This window comes from Ptychodera flava, chromosome 7 (assembly GCF_041260155.1).
Source record: "Ptychodera flava strain L36383 chromosome 7, AS_Pfla_20210202, whole genome shotgun sequence".
Lineage (NCBI taxonomy): Eukaryota > Metazoa > Hemichordata > Enteropneusta > Ptychoderidae > Ptychodera > Ptychodera flava.
The window spans coordinates 43,975,134-43,997,340 of record NC_091934.1 but is presented as its reverse complement, the minus strand read 5'-3'; the positions used below and the strand labels follow the sequence as shown (position 1 = coordinate 43,997,340).

Here is a 22,207-nt window from a genome sequence, read left to right as displayed (position 1 = left end):
AACAAGTTGGTTTTCTCAGGAAAAAAAAAACCTACCTGCCAGCTAGTCCTCCTGAAAAGCATGTCTGTCCCTAGGCAAAACACGGACAATTGGAAAGAATTTCTGAAACCTGCCACCCCTATTAATGAATGGCATTGTCATATACGTATCTCATTAATGATCCATTTCATATCTCAATCAATGATCAAATTGATATTGCATTGACATTGTCGATTGTAATTGTCCAAGGATTTACCGGCACATCCATCTAAAACTATGCATTCAATTAGCATAGCAATCCGTCTCTCAGTTTTTTTTAACAAAAAATGATTTTTTTTTCTTTAGTTGAAGTTTAAATCTGAAAATTACTTTCAAAGCAATTGCTCAATACTTGCACTGTAAAAGATTTACTGATGACTAGTTTTTGTGTCAGCAAGAACAAAAATCTTGTTTGTCTAAAACTATTTCAGCAGGTTACCATAATGTTTTGTGTCCAACAACCCAGATATGGTAATTGTACATTTTGTACCACTGATGCAGATCTGTTACATTATAACTTGTACAGTACAATAGATCACTTTTCATTTCAATTAATAGTCATGTTTAATTTCAACGAAGGTTTCCAATAAACACCCCTCAGTTTCAGTTTCATTCGGTAGCAATTACGATGATCCAGCTTACAGGAGATGTAAATAATTTAGAAAGCCATGGTTCTGCTGAAGTTGTTCAGTTAAAATGTCAAATATTCTAAAGGACAAAAATTGCAGAATGTTCAAACTATGAAATGCATGCTAGTAAACGAGCATTTTTTTAAAACACAATTTAGATGAAGTGCTGGTAGTTTAAACACAGCTATGCCTAGCACACTGCAAGTCTGCTCTTAAAGAGTAATACTAAATCTGTATGTCAGCTACGTACATCTAAACAGTAAAACATCATTTATAGATGTACATGTTTTATTTCTTCACGTTGTGTTGCACGCACATCTTCAGAAATTCACTTCTTTTTATGTAATTTCAACACATTTCCTAAAGTCTGTTGTCCTCGCTTCTACCGTAATTCCGGTGCGATTTTTAAAAACATTTCATTGAAATAAACAGTATTTAACAGTGAACGTACACCTTGTCCATTGTTATCAATGGTATGCAATTTCCAGTTCACAATGAAATTCATTTTCATGACTCAAAGAATAGTTTGCTAGAAACGATACAAACTGTTTCAAAGGGGCAAATTTATATCTAATTGCAAAGCTGGACCTTCACCTTCACATAAGAAAATACGAAAGCCTAGTAAAGGCTTGTAATTTATTGAACATTTACTGGATGGAAAAAAAAAAGAAACAGAAGTGCCTTTATTTGATTTTTGACTTATGCTATAACTCTGATGTGCTAATACTGGTGGAAATATCTTAATTTGCATAACAAACATTTGCATAAATAATTATAGTCCCCCTCAATCAGAACCAAATCAATCCCCCCTAAATTTTCAAGCAGGGGCGACATTCCCCTTGTGAAAGAAACCTAGAGGAAACAGTCTAATTGTTGTTTGTGGTTGAAAAAAAAAAGTGTTGTCTCTCCCTCCTACCCCTTTGTTCATTGTGATATTGTAGCATAATGACAAGTTGCAGGTACTGTGTTACATTGAGATGAATGTCGGAAGTGTTAAATTCAGTGTGTCGTGCATTTGCCTTAAACTATCTAAATTGCCTTGAATTTTCACAGCTAAATTAATGAAACATGGGTCAAGAAAGCAGACCTCTTTGTCAACAGTTCATTGTGAATACTGTTTGCTCTTTATAATATGTGAAATGCAAAACTAGTCAGAGGTATGTTGTTGTAGAATATTGAATGTACTGATAATGATTATGATACATGATAATGAAGTTGGCCAAACAAACAAATTAAAGCACCATTGGCTGTATCTCGTTGCATTTTTTTAACCCTTGAGTGCTATAATTTTTTCCCACCAAAATTTTAGTACAACATTTTACCATTTTTTTTACTGTAATTTTTTGGATAATTTTGGACCAAATAGAAATCACATTTTTTTCTGCAGTTTTTTATCAAAATTTTGGCAAAAACCTGGAAAAAAATTACTTGATTATATTTTATAAAGGTGACAAAAATTGACTTTGACGCTCAAACAGTTAATAAGATGGTTCAAAATCAAATGCAACTTATGAAAATGTTGTTAAAACATTGGCGATGAACGCACAACTTAGAATTCAGCAAGTAAACAACGTTCAAATTGCAAATCAAATATGGCCGCCCTATATATTAACACAAATCAACCAAATCCAACACCAAGGATTGGAGCACTGATATTTTCAAAGACAATTTTGCTTTATAGCAAACATCTTTGTCAAGATTGGATGCAATTTTTTTGTAAGTGAATGAACAAAAATACAGCTACTGGGACTTTAATTATACTATGCCTACATGTATATAATATATCTAGCAATCGGTAACTTTCTGCAATGTGATTATCAGATTTTATGACTTGGGTTCACACTATGATTCTGGTACATGTGTATTTACATCATCCACATTACTTTTCAAAACCATTAATTGATTGACACCAGTGATTAATTAAAGCTTGAGTATAAACAAAGTTCAAGCAAACACACAAAGCATAGTACAAATACTTGTCCTACCATTAACTCATTTACACTGTAATTAATTCCTTTACACCACACATGATATCCAGATTAACATATTTGTACAAAATTGAGAATGCAGTGTAAATATGTGACATGACATTTCATAGTGGCAATAATAGTTATTTACTCATTTTCAGTTTAATTATTTTCATGTCTATTGTTTTCAGACCTTCTTATATAATTTCCATATTTTTTATGATCTCATCACTAATAAGGCACAATCTCACATCTACTTAACTTATTATGTACATTGAATATGTCTGAAGTTTATGTTCTCCACTTTATCATGATCACATTTACATAACAGGAAATTGAATTTGTTGATAAAAAATTTATCTCACAGGAAATGTACTCAGTTCATAAAAATTTTACTGGAGATTCACTATGTGTTAACGAGAAGTTAGCACATCCACCAATGTGATAACTAGGGATTGAGAAATATACCTTTCAATGAAGTTCACCTACAATACCAGTAGGCATGGAGTACAGCTATAACTGAATTATACAGCAAGATATCTGGTAGTGAACACAGACTTTGATAAATGTCTTGAATGTCTCACAAGATTTCACTATAAGTGGAAACACTTCTTCCATTTATCACAATTCTGCAGGGATCTTTTCAAACAGGCTTTCTATGTTTAATTAATGCACAATAACACTAAACAGAAGAGATCCAATAAAATTACCTTTCCTTGCAGTATTTCTTTGTCAAAAGTAATTGTGTTTCTATGGATTCCAGTCAGTGTGAACCAGAAAGCGTTATTACAGTGTACATGTATCATGTTACATGTACAGGAATACTATTTCTGAAACAAAACTGTTGAGATCAAACTTTTTGAATCTAAATATTTCTACCATTGATTCCATGTACATAAAGTGAAATATCTGAAGTGAAAAAAACTACATATTTATGTGTTTGCTAATTTACTTACTACATTTGTACATGTACTCATTAATATACTCATTAATTAATTATTCCTTAATTCCATTTCCCTTTTGATGTATAATAAATAATCAAACATATGAGTAAACATTTTACAAATCCATGAGTACATGTATGCATGGTTACATTTCAATAATACATGTAGATCATATAAAATATGTATTTCTCTATCTTCATTGGATATTCTCTCTAAAATATTAATTTAAAATGCAAGTTATTGTCACATAAGTACCAGGTCATGGCAAATTCTCATCTATCATTAATACCTGTATTATTGCCTTCGAAGTCAATATGTAATAGGGTGGCTATAAGTTGCCACAATGTCTGTATAACACAACTACAAGGTCATGACCTCTTGGAATGGTACATCATTTATGAGTGCCTGTGAGCTTCATATAAGCTAATGCACAATGTCATTACCATAGAACAACCAGGTCTGTAACCTTTACAGGTAAGTACTTAGTCATTTATCAAATTACCCTTGAAGTTGACATAAATCATCAGCTGGGACTGAAGTAGTAATATAAATGGCAAACACCTACTGGTATATTCATTCTGAATAGTAATATTCCCATGGCTGTTGTAATTTGCAAAGTTCAACTCAGGGTCTTTGTCTTAGCTGGTGTTTTACAGAATATTAAATGTTTTCAATTTTTTTATAATCTGTATCTATTGTGGGGAAACATGCTCAAGTCATTTTTTGCAAAATGTATTCCACAGCTAAATGCTTATATATGGCCTCTCCATAATGTAATGCTACATTGTAGCAAAATTGCACTGGATTGCAACATTGTTTAGTTAAATTGCTACACTGTCATATAAAATGGTTACATTCATTTCTATCTCACACATTTTACCCTAGCACCTATATTGGCATAATACACAATTAAAATTAAACTTGCAGACAGTATAGTACTAGACTGCTGGTATAACTGCTAGTATAATTATAATGCACTGATATGATCACCATCTACTGTTTTGACTCCACATGTGCTTCATGGAAAAAATTTCAACAAGAAGAGACAGCTAGCTTGCAAAAACACCACTGTATGCAAATATACATCATTTGAAGTTTGTCCGTCTTCAATTAATCAAGATGTCTGCAGTGAATTATTGACAACACGAATCACATTGATGGAAACTTAGCTGGAAAGTCGTTCATACGGAAACAAGTACTAGACTCCCTAGGCCTGACAATGAAGTAAAGTAATGCTTTGTGCACCTAAGGCTACGCAATACAATAGCAAATCATTTGATAGTTGGAGTGCTAGATGTTCAAATGACATTTGTCAAATTGTGCTTTAGGGCGAACTGTGAAAGGTCAGCTGAATGTGCAAATTTATACTGCAGGTCAAGACGGAAAATCAACAAACTATTTCTTTGTCTAACATACTTCAAATTTCCTACTTTTGACGCAAAATATTTAATTTGCTAGATTCAAGGTTGCCATGGAAACCAGCCAATGCTGCATTGTCAAAAATAAAGAGCACAAACATAATGAACATAATTACACAATGTCTACATGAAAGGTTTTCCAACAAAAATATCTTTGCACAAAAAATAGGAAAGATATGTGGATCAATGTGAATACACCGATTTTTTGATCAGTGAAAATATTTCATGTACTCAATGTATGAATGTACAGACAGAGTAGTGCATGTAGGTATGCTGACATAAGCCAAACTGCTGATGAAACTATTGACATCAACTGGAGCAGATGAATTGTCACACAGTACATGACCCACTAAATGTGTGTCAATGATAGCAATTGACCCACTAAATGTGTGTCAATGATAGCAACAGCAGCAAATACCCCACCAAATGTATATCAGTGACAGCAATGGCAACAAATGCCCCACTAAATATATGATAATGACAGCACTGGTAGCAAATGACCCACTAAATGTATGGCAATGATAGCAATTGACCCGATAAATGTATGTCAATGACAGCAACAGCAGCGAATACCCTACCAAATGTATATCTATGACAGCAATGGCAACAAATGCCCCACTAAATATATGATAATGACAGTACAGGTAGCAAATGACCCACTAAATGTATGGCAATGATAGCAATTGACCAATAAATGTATGTCAATGACAGCAATGGCAGCGAATACCCTACCAAATGTATATCTATGACAGCAATGGCAACAAATGCCCCACTAAATATATGATAACGACAGCACAGGTAGCAAATGACCCACTAAATGTATGGCAATGATAGCAATTGACCCGATAAATGTATGTCAATGACAGCAACGGCAGCGAATACCCTACCAAATGTATATCTATGACAGCAATGGCAACAAATGCCCCACTAAATATATGATAATGACAGCACAGGTAGCAAATGACCCACTAAATGTATGGCAATGATAGTTATTGACCCATTAAATGTATGGCATTGAAAGCACTGCCAGCAAATGCTAAATGTATATAAATGACGACTTGGCTTGGCATATAAATGGGTAAATTCACATCTTAACATATACTTATGATGGACCAAACAAGTACCAGGTAAGCTATAGGCCAACAAATCTCTAAAAATAAGTTTCTCCATGGGTAAAAACCAGACATGAAAATGCAGATGAGAGAAAACTTATGGATATATAAGGAATGATAAAGACATTTACATGTACATGTGTTATGTAGGTCATTTCCCCCACACTCATCATGACCTGAGTTCAATTAGTCTAGAACATTCTCAAGGTCACTGCCCTTGATGACCTCACAACCTTGAATTCAATTAGTCATGTTTGGAATGTTCTGGAAAGTTGATTAGTTGTGTAAGGGAGATAATTTTAGAACAGTAATTAGCATGTCAATAAAAGTTCTAGATTGTTCTTATATGCCTTTATAAAAGGGACGTGCACAGCTTCCAGTCAGACTTTTGGGATCGTGTCTCTTGTGTGTTACTAAACTCCAGCAGTAGTCATTCTCAAGACTTTTCAAGACCTTCACTGTCAACGCTGGATTTATACTGTGGACTTTGTGCAGCTTCAAGCCTGCAAGCCAAAGGACTGTTCATTCATCCGACTGACTGTTACAACTCTGAGACTGGAGCTTTGCCGTCCCAGCTGAGATAAGTAGGCTGTACACTTTTAAAGCTTGTACTCTGTCCCTGACTTAGCAATTAGTTTTGTTTTCGTAATAAATTTTGTTTAAACGGAAACTGCTGAGTTCACCCTTTGTTCGTTTTCTCTGCACGTAACAATTGGGGGCTTGTCGGGATACGAATATTTTGAGCCGTTTGACAACATTTGCCTACCTTTTCAAAACTACTGTATACTGTGAACTCAGCGAAATTCAATCATGGCGGAATTCAAGCCAGACGAATTTATGGATGACCTTGATCAGGACACATTTAATTCCCTCAGAAAAGACAACCTCATAGCACTGGCCAATTTCCTTAAAGTAGATGTCAAAAGATCTATGCGCAAGCGAGAAATACAGTTCAAGATTGCAAAACATTTAGTTAATTCTGGCCATTTTGAGGAGTCTGCCTTAAAAGATTATGAGCCTGAGTCTTCCTTTGAACTCAAAAAATTAGAATTGGAAATACAGGCAGATTTCGAGCTAAAAAATTGGCATTAGAAAAAGAAAAAGAATTACAAATGAAAGAAAAAGAATTACAAATGGAAAAGGAGAGACAGGCATTAGAAAAAGAAAAAATACAAATGCAGTTAGAAATGGAAGAAAGACAGAAAGAGAGGGAATTGGAAATGAAAGAAAAAGAATTGCAAATGGAAGAAAGACAAAGGGAGAAAGAAAGAGAGGAAAAAGAAAAGGAAAGAGAATTAGCAGAACACCGACTGCAGTTAGAAATAAAACGTTTAGAGCTTGGACAGTCAGGAAAATTCTTCCTTCAGACAAGTTTGACATCACTAAGCATTTCAGGTTAGTTCCCCTTTCCAAGAAAAGGATGTTGATGAATATTTCCTTCATTTTGAGAAAATTGCTCAGAGTCTGAACTGGCCTAAGGAGTCCTGGTCTATGCTTTTGCAGAGTGCTTTGGTGGGTAAAGCCAGAGAAATTTACATTCAGTTGTCAGTAGAGCAGGCTTCAAATTATGATTCTGTGAAGGAATTAATTCTCAAGGGCTATGAGTTGGTGCCTGAAGCTTATCGTCAGAAATTTAGGGATTGTGAGAAGGTGAAGGATCAAACTTATGTTGAATTTGCTCGAACAAAAGAACAACTGTTTGATCGTTGGTGTTCTTCGGAAAAGGTCAGTCAGAATTATGACAAATTACGACAACTTGTTTTGATTGAGGAATTTAAAAGGTGCATCCGGAGTGACATCAAGACATTTATCAATGAACAAAAGGCAGATACATTGGAGGTTGCTGCACGTTTGGCCGATGATTATTCATTGACCCACAAATCTTCATTTCTCAGCAAACCATCCCAGTCCTTTTCATACAGAAACAATGCAGGTAAATTTAACTCCTCCTTTTCATCCAGAATTTTCAAAGGACAGTAGGAAATCAAATGACAACAGTTCACAAAATTCAAGTAACACTTCCACATCATCAGATCCCAAGTCTCAATCTCCTTCTGACAAACAGTTCGGTACACTTTCTTGTAATTATTGCAAGAAAGACGGCCATTTAATGTCAGAGTGTTTCAAGTTGAAAAGAAAACGTGAAGGTCAAAGTGGATCTAAGCCAACCGGCTTTATTTCTTCATCAACTCAATTAGAGTCTAATAATGTGTGCAACACATTTTCTGAGGTTAAACCCCTCTTATCCCCAATTAATGAGGTCAAGGTCAATTCTTCTCAAGATAGCATTATGGGTATTTTCGAACCATTTATTCATGATGGTTTTATATCACTTCTAGTGATTTTTCTTCCGCTACCCCTGTCAAAATTTTAAGAGATACCGGGGCTTCCCAGTCTCTTTTGTTGGCAGATACCCTGCCGTTTTCTGAAAAGTCATTTTCAGGTTCTAAAGTTCTTATTAAGGGGGGTAGATTGCAATGACTTTATTCCTGTTCCTCTCCATAATGTCTATTTGTCTTCGGACTTTGTTTCTGGACCTGTGGCTTTAGGTATTAGGCCTTTTTTGCCTTTTGAAGGGATTCACCTTCTTCTTGGAAACGACCTTGCTGGGGACAAGGTCATTACTAATCCACTTGTGACTGATAATCCTAGTTTAGATCAGGATCCAGAGCCAATTGAACAAGAGATACCCGATTTATTTCCTTCGTGTGCAATTACTCGAGCCATGTCAAAGAAAACTTCCGAGAATCAAAATACTCTCAAGAATAATGTCACAGATGTTGACTTAAATGACACCTTTCTCAGTCAGGTGTTTGACACGGATCATTCCGTTATCCCTCGTGGATTTGAAACTTCCAGTAAAACTTCTGCTGACCAAAGTCAGACATTTTCTAGATCAAATCTCATTGCAGAACAACACAAAGACCCAGATATTTTGTCTTTGTTTGACAGGGTAGATGATGAAGGTAAAACTTCAGATAGCTCTGTTTCCTATTATACAAAGTCTGGTATTCTAATGCGTAAATGGAGACCTCCAGACGTTTTGGTTGATGACGATTGGGCTATAAAACATCAAATTGTGGTTCCAAAGCCCTATCGTGCTGAAATATTGCGCCTGGCCCATGAAACGCCCTGGGCTGGTCACTTAGGAGTCAGGAAAACTTATCATAAAATTCTCAGTCACTTTTATTGGCCTAATCTCAGGCAGGATGTAGCACATTTCTGTAAAACTTGTCACACATGTCAAATGGTAGGAAAGCCGAATCAAACCATTCCAAAGGCCCCTTTACAGCCAATTCCTGCATTTCAAGAACCATTCAGTAGGATACTAATAGACTGTGTCGGGCCCCTACCAAAAACAAGATCAGGAAATGAGTACATGCTGACAATAATGTGTACATCAACTCGGTTCCCAGAAGCCATACCACTGAGAAATATAAAGACAAAGACTATAGTGAAAGCTTTAGTCAAATTTTTCACTTTATTGGCCTCCCTAAATGTGTCCAGTCCGATCAAGGCTCCAACTTTATGTCTGGTATTTTTCAACAAGTAATGGATCAGCTAGGCATTAAACAGTGTAGGTCATCCGCCTATCATCCAGAAAGTCAGGGTGCTCTTGAGCGATTTCATCAAACTTTGAAAAACATGATTAGGACCTACTGTTTTGACACAGAGAAGCAGTGGGATGAAGGAATTCATTTTCTGCTCTTTGCTGTTGGAGAGTCAATTCAAGAGTCTCTTGGTTTTAGCCCATTTGAGCTTGTATTTGGACATACAGTCCGTGGCCCACTTAAGCTCGTTAAAGAGAAATTCCTATCAGACGATAATGATTGTCTGAATATTTTACAATATGTGTCAGATTTTTGTACAAAACTTACAAAGGTATGTGAATTAGCCATCTCAGCAGACCATGAAAATCAAATACGATAAAAACACCCCAAAACGGAAGTTTGAACCAGGTAAAAAAGTTCTTGTTCTTCTTCTGGTTCCTGGCAAACCATTCCATGCTCGTTACTTTGGGTCATATCTAATTGATAAGAAGTTAAGCGATTTAAATTATATCATTATAACACCTGACAGGCGAAAACAAAAACAGTTATGCCACATAAATATGCTTAAGCCATATTTGGATAGGGATAATCCTACTAAAACAAAGCCTGTCAGTACAGTCAGTTCTGGCCATTATGAAGATAGTGATACTGAAACTGACTTGAGTGATAATACTCTAAACTCAAAGCTGGGCTCGGTCAAGCTTCAGAACTCAGAAATCCTGGAGAAGCTGGAGTCTACAAAGTTGGCACACCTCCAGCCAGAACAACAACAACAGGTGAAAGAACTGCTCCATGAATATAAACACCTGTTTCAAGATGTTCCAACGAGGACAAACGTATCTATCACGACGTTGATGTTGGGGACAGTAAGCCTGTAAAACAACATCCATACAGACTGAATCCAACAAAAGCGAAATATCTCCAGGAAGAAGTCAAATACCTGCTGGACAATGACTTTATTGAACCAGTAAAAGTAACTGGAGTTCGCCGTGCATACTTGTTCCCAAATCAGACCACAGTTATCGTATGTGCACGGACTTTAGGAAGGTCAACACTTTAACAAAGACAGACACTTTCCCAATCCCGAGGATTGATGACTGCATCGACCGAGTGGGAAAAGCCAAGTATGTGACGAAATTTGACCTACTGAAGGGATTTTGGCAAGTCCCTCTGACGGATCGTGCTCGTGAAATATCCGCCTTTGTTACACCAGACGGATTGTTCCAGTACAAGGTGATGCCATTCGGAATGAAGAACTCTCCGGCAACGTTCCAACGGATGATCAACGACGTCATATCCGGGCTAGACGGGTGTGCAGCTTACGTTGACGACGTTGTCCTGTATAGTGACATCTGGGAGGAACAAATCAAGCTCATGCGAAAGTTCTTTGAGAGACTGAGCAAAGCAATGTTGACTGTCAACCTTGCCAAATCTGAGTTTGGTTGGGCAAGGGTAACTTACCTCGGACATACTGTAGGACAGGGTGAGGTAAAACCTGTTGATGCCAAAATCAGTGCCATTTCAAGTTTTCCCATACCAAACTGCAAACGACAACTGATGCGCTTTCTCGGTATGGCTGGTTACTACAGAAAATTCTGTCCAAATTTCTCCACAATTACTGAGCCTTTGACTAACTTACTTAAAAAGAAAGTAAAGTTTGTTTGGTCAGAGCAATGCCAACAGGCATTTGATACACTTAAAGCCATACTGCAAAGTGCCCCAGTGTTGTCTGCACCAGATTTCACTTTGCCATTCAAATTAGCTGTAGATGCTAGTGATACGGCTGCTGGTGCTGTTTTATTGCAAGAGGATAGTCATGGTATAGATCATCCTGTTTGCTATTTTTCACGCAAATTTAACAAATCCCAGAGAAACTACTCTACAATTGAAAAAGAGTGTTTATCTTTGATATTAGCTTTACAGCATTTTGAAGTTTATGTTACTTCTTCAAATCAGCCAATAGTGGTTCATATTGATCACAACCCTCTTGTTTTTCTGCAGAAATTTAAAGGCAAAAATCAGAGATTGCTAAGATGGAGTTTAATGTTACAGGAGTTTAATCTTGACATTAGACATATCAAAGGCAGAGACAATTTAATTGCAGACTGTCTCTCTCGTATTTAGAATTTATTGTTGTTCACACTTTTAAGATTACATTTGTAAAAGAAAGATTTTTCTTTGAAAAATTTTCCTTTTTGAAGAGGGGGTGTGTTATGTAGGTCATTTACCCCCACACTCATCATGACCTGAGTTTAATTAGTCTAGAACATTCTCAAGGTCAATGTCCTTCATGACCTCACAACCTTGAATTCAATTAGTCATGTTTGGAATGTTCTGGAAAGTTGATTAGTTGTGTAAGGGAGATAATTTTAGAACAGTAATTAGCATGTCAATAAAAGTTCTAGATTGTTCTTATATGCCTTTATAAAAAGGGACGTGCACAGCTTCCAGTCAGACTTTTGGGATCGTGTCTCTTGTGTGTTACTAAACTCCAGCAGTAGTCATTCTCAAGACTTTTCAAGACCTTCACTGTCAACGCTGGATTTATACTGTGGACTTTGTGCAGCTTCAAGCCTGCAAGCCAAAGGACTGTTCATTCATCCGACTGACTGTTACAACTCTGAGACTGGAGCTTTGCCGTCCCAGCTGAGATAAGTAGTCTGTACACTTTTAAAGCTTGTACTCTGTCCCTGACTTAGCAATTAGTTTTTTTTTCGTAATAAATTTTGTTTTAAACGGAAACTGCTGAGTTCACCCTTTTGTTCGTTTTCTCTGCACGTAACAATGTAGAATGACAGATTACTGTGTAATTCTGGGTCAACTTGAATTCACTGGACAAAAGCCAGAATACTTCTCTATCAGTACATTAATACATCTGACACTGTATCCATAATATATAAATACTGTATCTCATGCTTGATTTTATTGCCACTGGTAAAAACTGAAACGAACTCACAGCGTGCAGTGAAATTGAAATGAAAATTCACAGTTGAGACTCGTACTATATAATCCAAGACTTAGTTTTATGTAGATTAGATCCAATTCACTTCAGGGCAAAATATCTAGTTATCTGAGTATTGTAATAGTTTCAACATGCCTCCAAACAAAACATTGGCATTATAAGTTCCTGATAATGATGATATGTACGGCCAAAGTACGTAAATTCTTTGTTTTTTGTCTACTCAAAATTGTGAAAGGTGCATGTAGGTGAGTAGGCGGTTAGAAAATACATCAAAACTTGATGTCTTTCTTTGACGGTTTTCATACAACTTCTAGAAGATACCGTGTGGTTCAACAATTGAAAAAAGTGCTATAAGGAAGTATTTTGTCATAATGTAAAAGTCCTGGCTTGGTTTTAGACAGAATACTGCCAATAAAGCAAAAGTTTTTGTTTTCCCAAAACAAAGAATTTACTTACTTTGGCCTTGTGAATGAATGCATGTACATAAGTTATCACTAGGATTTCTTTAATTATTCTTTCAACAACTTACAACATTGGACAGGAATGGTCAAGAATTGTGAATTGATTGATTATCAACAACTCACACAATTTAAATGGACATTACATGTAGCTGTAATTTGTGATGATATTTTCACAATTTTTGTTTCAACGCCAACAGCTACAGTGCGTTTCACCTAGGTACCGCAACTCAGCGTATGAGACGGACACAATCCACGTACGAAACACACAATTAGCTTGGTTATCACGGACACATTTCAAAGCCACCGACTCGTCGATTTATTACAGTAAACCAGCATGGGGCAGCCGCTGTCTAGACTGAGAGATAAACAGTTGACCAGACTTGATCTACAATGTAACTTTTTCTTGTACAATTTCAGCTAAGAGTTCAAGAGGTGAAGGTATTCTCAACAGAAACTAACTAAAAAGCCATACATTGTAGATCAAGTGTATCTCTCAGTCTAGACAGAGCGGCTGTCCCATGCTGGTTTACTGTAATAAATCGACGAGTCGGTGACTTTGAAATGTGTCCGTGATACCCAAGCTAATCGTGTGTTCTGTGCGTGGATTGTGTCCGTCTCATACGCTGAGTTGCGGTACCTAGGTGAAATGCACTGTATTTGTTGTTCTACGCCCCCAAAGCATGTTGAAACAAAGACCAAAATTGACTTTTCAACAATAACAAGTGAATATCATTTACACATGTACAACAGGCTGAGTTGTTAAAGCTGAATACTGTGTATCTCAACATGCGAGTAGGACCAGAAACTGCATTACATATAGAAATATAAATCATGAAAAAATCATCAAAAATTACAGCTACTACACCTCTATAACTGTGTGTATGTTGATTTTTATCATCTACACAAATACTATTTCTATTATAAATTTTCAAAGTCAATGGAAAGTAACCCTACCTACATGTACAACTTCATAATGAGTTCACACCAGAGTTTGTTTTCTCAAATATTAGGTAGCTTATCAGTTGCAAAGTATATGGTGCCATAGTGTTTCATTACTTGTGATGAGATTATACTGGAAACACTAGACAGAGTAACCAGCAGTCAGCGAGAAAGGTCAATCGATATGCCATACATGACACTTTACAATTGCCATACACTGCAACACACAAACACTCAGTTCACTGTACACAAACTTCCAGACTCTCTCACAGACCCTTGGCTCACTGTGCGGCTTCTAATCTCTGCCCTTGCTCTGATATGCCGCTTTAACGATTTATCCATGCATGGCCTACAGGCATCCCTTACAGAAACTTTTCTCACTGACAATACAGTACATAAACCAGGTCAACTTAACAATCTACTCCTAAACTAACATGCACAATTCTTAATCACCATACACACTAGGCAAGTATAATGTAAGTCATTAGAACAGGTTTTGGATACACTTAATTAAAGCTCGTTATACACAGCTCATTATCTGCCGAATATCTTACCACATTATCTTACCAACCTAATATGCTTGCAGAATGTTACTTTAAACCAATACATGTACAAAGAAAGCTCAGTTTTCGATGCCATAATAAAACAGATCATATCCTTTATCCTTGGTAATAGGTTTATTTTAACCTTTTTTATACCATCCAAGTCCATCTCTTTGCTGTTTAAATGTTGCACATCAGGACAAGAAAATGGGATGCAAGGGTTATTCTTAAACATTTGATTTCTTCAGTATATTTCGTCCTACGTTACAAAGACAACAGCCATACCAGCATACTTTTTGTCATATCCTTATTATTTTTGCTCAAGAAAACATTTCTGGTACAGACTAAAATTCATTTTTCCACAATAGTAATATTGGACATACCATACACACATCAAGACTGCATTGACAAGAAAAAGCATTTTACAAACAGAAAAAGTTACATTAAATGGAACTTTAAAAAAAAGAAATAATGAAGAAGGCATAGGCATCAAAAGTTACAGGAAATGGAGCTTTATGGTAGTATGTGCCTCAACAGTGAAGGACTTCCACATCTGCTCAAACTGTCCTCAATGAAACTTTCAACCATTCTCTTACTAAATCAAAGTGTAAAGTTTGGTACAAGAGAAAAAAATCAACCAATATTCACCAATATTCGAAATTCATAATGACCACCATTCTTGTGTTAACTTAAGAAGATTAAAAAAATTTACAACTTTCAAAAAGCAGAGATGGTGACCGTGAAAATTTGTCTTACTTCAAGAGCTTTAAAATGAGCCCCCATAAGTTGTAGATCAGAAAAGGTTTATGAAAAATTAAGTAAGAATATCTGTCCTGGAGGCACGTTCTACTTTGAGCCATGACAGATAAATGAATAAAAACTCTCTTATCTTAGCCTATCATAATCATTCTAACGTTACTGATGTGAAGTTGTCATCTGTCAGAATAAACACCTCACCACTGTGTTATGTATCAGACTTTGACATGTACGAAATTTTGTTTCATAACAAAAAATCAAAAATGACACGTGTAATAAAACAAACTACAGGAAAACTTACACAATGATTAGAATTAAAAAGAAACAAAAAATATATGAAATTGAAAAGGAAGTTTAACTTTCACTGATTAGAGTTGTCTGTCACTGTTTTCCTGTTTCCTCATAATATGCAAATCAGCTGAACAAGAACAGATAACCGTACATTCTCAGTCCTGTATTTTTAGTTTAATCACAGCATTAGGATGATAATAAAGTCAGTCTTACGGTAGTACACACCTCAAAATTATAAGACCTGTACTTCTGCTCAACCTTCCTTAAAGTATCTTTATACCATTCACATTCAAAATCAAGAATAAAAGTCAAGAGTAATCATGCAAGATTTGATACAAGGGAATATTTCCCAACATTGAAATTCAAAATGGCCACCATCCATGTGTTAACTCTATGAGACAAAATCAAATTTTCAATTTTGACAAAACTGAGACAGTGAAAACTTACCTTTTTCCAAGAGCAGAACACAATATTATGAGCCCCAACAAGTGGTAGATCACAAAAGTACTGTAAAAATTTGAGTCCAAATAGTGCATTGGACCTCAAGCAAAAACATTAAATGTAATGGTAGTTCATGAGGACATAAAATATCTTTAGATAAGCAAAGAATCCTTCTTGAAACTCTGAATACATCACATGCACTCTCTACTATCCCTTTCCTTTTGATACCATAGAGGGCGCCATCATTCTGTACAGAGTTAAATCCCCGCGAAGCCTTTGTATGGCTTCTGGGTGATCACATGTCCATGGTAGCTGGGTTATGTGTTAACTTGTTCAAAATATGTTTTAAACTGAACACAAACAAGGACATGTCTCGACTTTTTATAAGTGAGCTGTCTGGCAGACAGCAGAACAATAGTCAGAACATTGGCAACCATTGAATATCTCTCAGAAAAACACTCTAATAAAACATGACAACCTGTTCAGTTTCAACTTTGCAGACAAGTAAACTACCGAAAATAAATTAAGGTTTTTTCACAGCCACTACACAAAGGATTTCGTAGCTTCACAAAGGCTGATGATAGGAATTTACTGACAGGCATGTCAATGGATGGTTAGGTTGTTAAAACACAAGGACTAGATAAGAAATCTTATCACCATATCTGGAAGCTTATCTCACAGCCTACATATATGGCGCTGAAATAACAAATTTACAGATTAGCCAGACAGGTCTATTTGCTGCATAAATTTGTTCTAATATCAGACACAATAATGCAATTATTCTAGACAGGTCGACCAATAAATCTACCTCAATGAACTACAGCACAGTTGTGAGCTTTACAATCTAGTACAGGATTCGTCTGGTAATTAGCATGCAAAATTTATGATGGTTAAAAGTGCTTGTGCATTAAATAAATATGCTTTTGTTGCTAAGATACTGTAGACACTCCGATTGCAAATGACAGGTGTATAGATTACAACTGTGTCTTGGGAAAAGACAATAAACAATTTCAATTATAATATTTGTACAATATACTATTCAAAATGAGCGTTTTTGATATTCCAGTACCTTTTCAATAACCCTCTTGATTCCAACATTGGTTTGATCATTACTTGACGATTAACTATAAGCTGGACGTTTAGAGATAACTTACATTTGGTTTTAAGAAAATGTTCTGAAAATAACATAATTTTGCAAAAACTATCATCATAAACCTGATTTTTTTTATCCAACTTCCTTTATCAGACAAATTGCCAGTCTATCAGTGAGGAAGTCTCCTTCTTGATACTGTTATTTATTGATTAAAACTTTGTTGATTTTTTATCCTTCTTTGTAAATTACACTGTATGTGCTCTGTAGCTAGGTTACATAGCAGACAGGCTCTATTTCAACGTTATTACTTTTTATTTCTTCTTATCCAGACACATTTGAAATCAGCTAGTGGTGTGAACTGTGAACTAAGTAAAGTCTGTCAGACTCAGGGATATAACATTCTGCTTGGTTTAAGGTACAGTAGAATGTGCTAGCCTCAGGGGCAGATGTTTGGACTCTCAAATTTCTACAATTCTTTTCTGATCTACCTCTTGTGCTCATTTAAAAGCTCTTACAGAAAGACAAATTTTCTCCGTCTTAGCTTTTCAAAAATCGAAAATTTTATTTTTTTGCATAGAGTTAACACAGGGATAGTGGCCATTTTGAATTTCATATATCGGTAAATGTTGGGTAATTTGTTTCTCTGGTACCAAATTTTGCACAGTAACCCCTAATTTTTATTGTTGATTTAGTAAGAGAACGGTTGAAAGTTTCCTTACGGAAATTTTGATCACAAGCTGAAGCCGTTCACTTTGGTGATGGATATTACCTTAACCCTTTGAGCGCCAAAGTATCTTTTTGTCCCCTCTATAAAATAAACCGCAGTCAATTTTTCTCAGATTTTTGCCAAAATTTTGAGAAAAAAATTGTAGCCAATAAAAGCTGATGTTCATTTGGTCCAAAATTATAAAAATAGTACAGAAAAATTCATAAATTGGTAAAATTGGTAAAATATTGGACTAAAATTTTGGCGAGGAAAAAAATTACAGCGCTCAAAGGGTTAAAGCATGACTTAATACATGTCAACATCAGGATCCGTTTGAGATTGTGGTTTTCAACTGACCTCTTGTCACAGCACAGAATGGGTTCAAGAGGTCAAGTTCCGATTTCCTCAGTCACTGCAGACAGACCGCACAAATGAAATCAACATATCCAAAAAAAGACCACATCTTACAGATTGAAACTATCAGTAACACAAGACAGGATATGCTGGCAATATTGTCCTATCAACCAATACTATATCCGGACACAGTCCATGCACCTCCCTGTAACCAATTCACATCTTACCACAACTTCAACATGTCTTTTACTATGTTCAATTATTGTACACCACACCACGACAGAAAGCTGACCCACTGCCACTACACCACAAAGCAGCTTAATTGCCTTATACAACATGATAATAACATAATGTCACATGACATTGCACTCATAACAATGACAGGAAACTGTGAATGAAAACGTAATTCAAATGCTCCAGCATCAAAGTATATCCACTACAATCACTCAATGGGAACTGATTAAATCATAGATTAATACCATATTATTGTGTAGCATTACAATGTGTCCTTCATATTGACCTTGGCAAACATTACACCACAGAATAACTTCACATGATCACAGCACATCAATACTAAACTACATCACAACTGCAGCATAACTACCGCATTGCAGAACATTAGCACAATCATCTAATGGCCATTTAACAAAACCATCATCATCCACCATGGCCTGATCACATCAATAACACATCATAACGTTGAGCGGGCATTTTTATAACACCTCAAAATAATCTGAATGAGTCTTTAACAAGTAACCTTAGACAAAACAAGCACTATAAATCACTTTGGTTTAAATATAACCCTCAGCAAAACCTGTTTATTCATGATCTGTAAGAAGCATGATGCAGAATATATCATTCCATCAAATTGTGCATGACAGCACATAAATGTTTCACAGCATTGATGCAAAGCATCACACCACCATGGCCAGGGATAACATCAACGACAGCACATTATTGCCTCAAAGATTATCAATGAACTGCAAGCAGATAATATGACCAGAATTTAACCCTGAACACAGCACAAAGTATTTACCACAAAGATAGCTCAACAGATTCCCACTTGTTTGTGTCTGTAAATTTCAGATATTGGCATGAAGCAAATACATATTAATCATACACTGGAACAAAATTATAGCTTAACAAACAACTTCAAGACTTGATGGATTGTGAAGACATCCAGTATAAGTATTCAATATTGGCAACAAATATAAAGATCTTATGAAACAAATTTCTATGGTTGTAAAGGCAGAGCTTTGTTGGTACTAAGTCAACTGGTTAGGGGAGGGGGTAAAGGGTCAATGAGGTTGGAGGGGCAAGGGCTTCACAACTCAGCACACCCTTCTACACATATACTTATCATTAATCAGTTTAGAGATTCTGTGATAGTCAAACATTACACCTGGTGGCGACTCAAATATTTGATTACAGCCTAGTTTGAGAACACCTACACTCCAATGCTAGGCGTGCTCTAAATTGCACTGTTGCTGATTTCACACAAAAAACTGTCAGGTACACACTATTCAGTATTCTTGTTGAGAAAAATATATGAAGTGTCCAATATAAGCGCTGATAATAGAGGCTAAATACCTCAGTGACACATTAAGCATGTTTAAATGTAGTACAACTTCACTTAATAATAGCATTGTTATATTTTATAGATCGTTGAGTATTTCCTGTTAATTAGATTTTGAGATTTTACAATCAATATTTGTTCAGTCCCACTTGTTGGCCAGTGGGCTCAGTGCCAAATCAGATGTGAAATTCCCATGACAACGAATGGAGCCGAAAAAAGAGAGAAGGGGAATTAAGTAAGTTTGACGCATATTACATAGCTCACGAATGCTCACTGAAGCACGTATAAAATTAACCAGGCGAGATACCACCATTCCAGTCAGTATTTAATATGGATTGCTGTTATTCTCTAGAGACTTTAAGAGGCTAATTCTGCTCAGCGAAAAAGTGCCTAGGACATTCAAGGATCAGAACCACTCACAAACAGAACAGCTCATCTGCTGATGTGATGAAAGCCGCGTTTTTTCAGAGAGCTGACAGTCATTACAGCTAAAGCGACTGACGAGAGTGGAAATGTCCAATCTGAAGCGTTGCTGCTTGTTCTGACAGTTTACAGTTCCTCTCTGAATCTGACACTGCCGGCAGGAATTTCACCCAGTATTTAACCTGCAGTCAACAATGATATCCATAGTCCCTCGCCATCTGTGATATTTCGACCATTTTCATTCACTTCAGCACACGTACTATTTCCAATATTTCGAGTGGTATAAATTACTGAGTTGCCAGTGATTGCCGTTCAAGTTGTGAATGTTGCAATTAAGCTTATGATTTGTATGTGGCTGGTCTTAGCGGATGACTTATCTGCACTCGCTGGGGCACCATTTACGAGACGCCGCGGTGAAAAGAAGCAGAGAAGGTGGTATTCTAAAGCGACCCTGACTGCGTCTTACGATAGCACCCATCAGAGTGCAGTCACTGACAATTACTACTTTTGTGACGATATAAAAGGCGACAGAACGCCAACAATACATTGGGTTACACGGAGTCACTCATGTGGAAACGTGTAATGTCTACGGCACACCGACTGCGAACAGTTCAAACACCATCCAAACACCCTCCCGCATACAGATACTGTCGTCTGTGTACCTCTCTGACTGGTCGAGAAAAAAGTATCAATAAAGCCTCTATCGACAAAGGAAATTAGTCGAGAAGAAATCCGTTGGTGCATTATTGTGGTATTTTATGACAAAACAGTGGCATTGATATTTAGGAGTTTTTAACGGACTTATAAACGGCGCGGTGGTTCACAATGCCGCTGAAACACCCGTATAACAAAGAAATTGTACAACTTTCTGCCTTTCCGCTCCGCTAATAACCGGTAAAAGGCGAGAAACAAAATACAGCGGGCAGCAACATGGAATTTGATCTTGGGTTACTGAAATGCTGAGTTCCTGTGATACACAGATGTGTTTTATCTCACTCTAAAGCCAGTATAAACTAAATACACTACTCAAAACAAACCTTTGATAAACACACAAAACCGGCTGACTTACGGGGCTACGACCAAAAGTTCGCCGAAACGTGGCAATATTCCCACACCTTATCACGTTTTACTCAAAATTTTTGAGAAACGAACGTACATGCAATCCACTCACCTTTAGCGAAGGAATTTTTGCCTCAAAAATGAAGCGGATTTGGTGTTTTTGGACAAAATCTCAAAGCCAAACCTGCAACGTGCGAAGAGTAATTGACAACATTACTCATACATACATTTGTGAACGAAATCCTATTACAGACTACCGTTTTGTAACGGACACCCTCATTGGCTGGCGGAACAAACAGCCAATTGAAACCTCTGTAACAAAAGGAGGTAGTGTAATGCACAGAAAGCCCAGTCGCTGTGCTATCAATTACTCGCCACCGTCGGCAGATATAATTCAACGCACTTTACGAAAGAAGAACATCGTTTCATTTCTCACACAATTGATACTACCCTTTAACGACCTCGTACAATTATTCAGCGTGAATTTATTTCTCTTTCCAAGGCAAAAGAAATAATAGTGTGCTGTTAGCGCTAATGGTATCTCAGGAAGCCATAGATTCCCCTATCCGTTGTCTGTTTTGAGGGGGACCGATGTTATTTAGCACTGTTTAAAGGAAGCTTTGGAGCAAAACGATTGTTACACTCCATGCCCGGAAAGTGAGACGGGATATTTGCGTGTCTCCAACCGCGAGTCTCGGAAACTTTGTTCACATGTAGGGTTTCATGTTTGATGGGAGCTTGACCTCAGGTCAGTAACATGTACAGCCATGCGGTATTCGCATAACTCGTGAAACGAATTCATCTCTTTCGGCTTATTGTTTTGTCTTGTTTACAGAGCGCAAAATCTTGATATAATTCCGCTCCCAACCTCGGAAGATCACAATCAAACTTTTCACTTCAATTCTGTTCAGAATGCATATTGTACATGTACAAGAGAGTTTAAAATATTCTCTTTCCTGTTTGTT

General features: G+C 36.5%; 1 protein-coding gene across 1 annotated transcript in view; it reads right to left on the bottom strand.

Moving 5' to 3' along the window:
• Positions 1-21,485, bottom strand: part of LOC139137642 (arginine-glutamic acid dipeptide repeats protein-like) — a 165,344-nt gene extending 143,859 nt beyond the window's left edge. The window contains 1 exon segment of the mRNA XM_070705841.1: positions 21,355-21,485. The gene's annotated coding sequence lies outside the window, so the exon portion shown is untranslated.
• Positions 21,486-22,207: the final 722 nt, after the last annotated feature.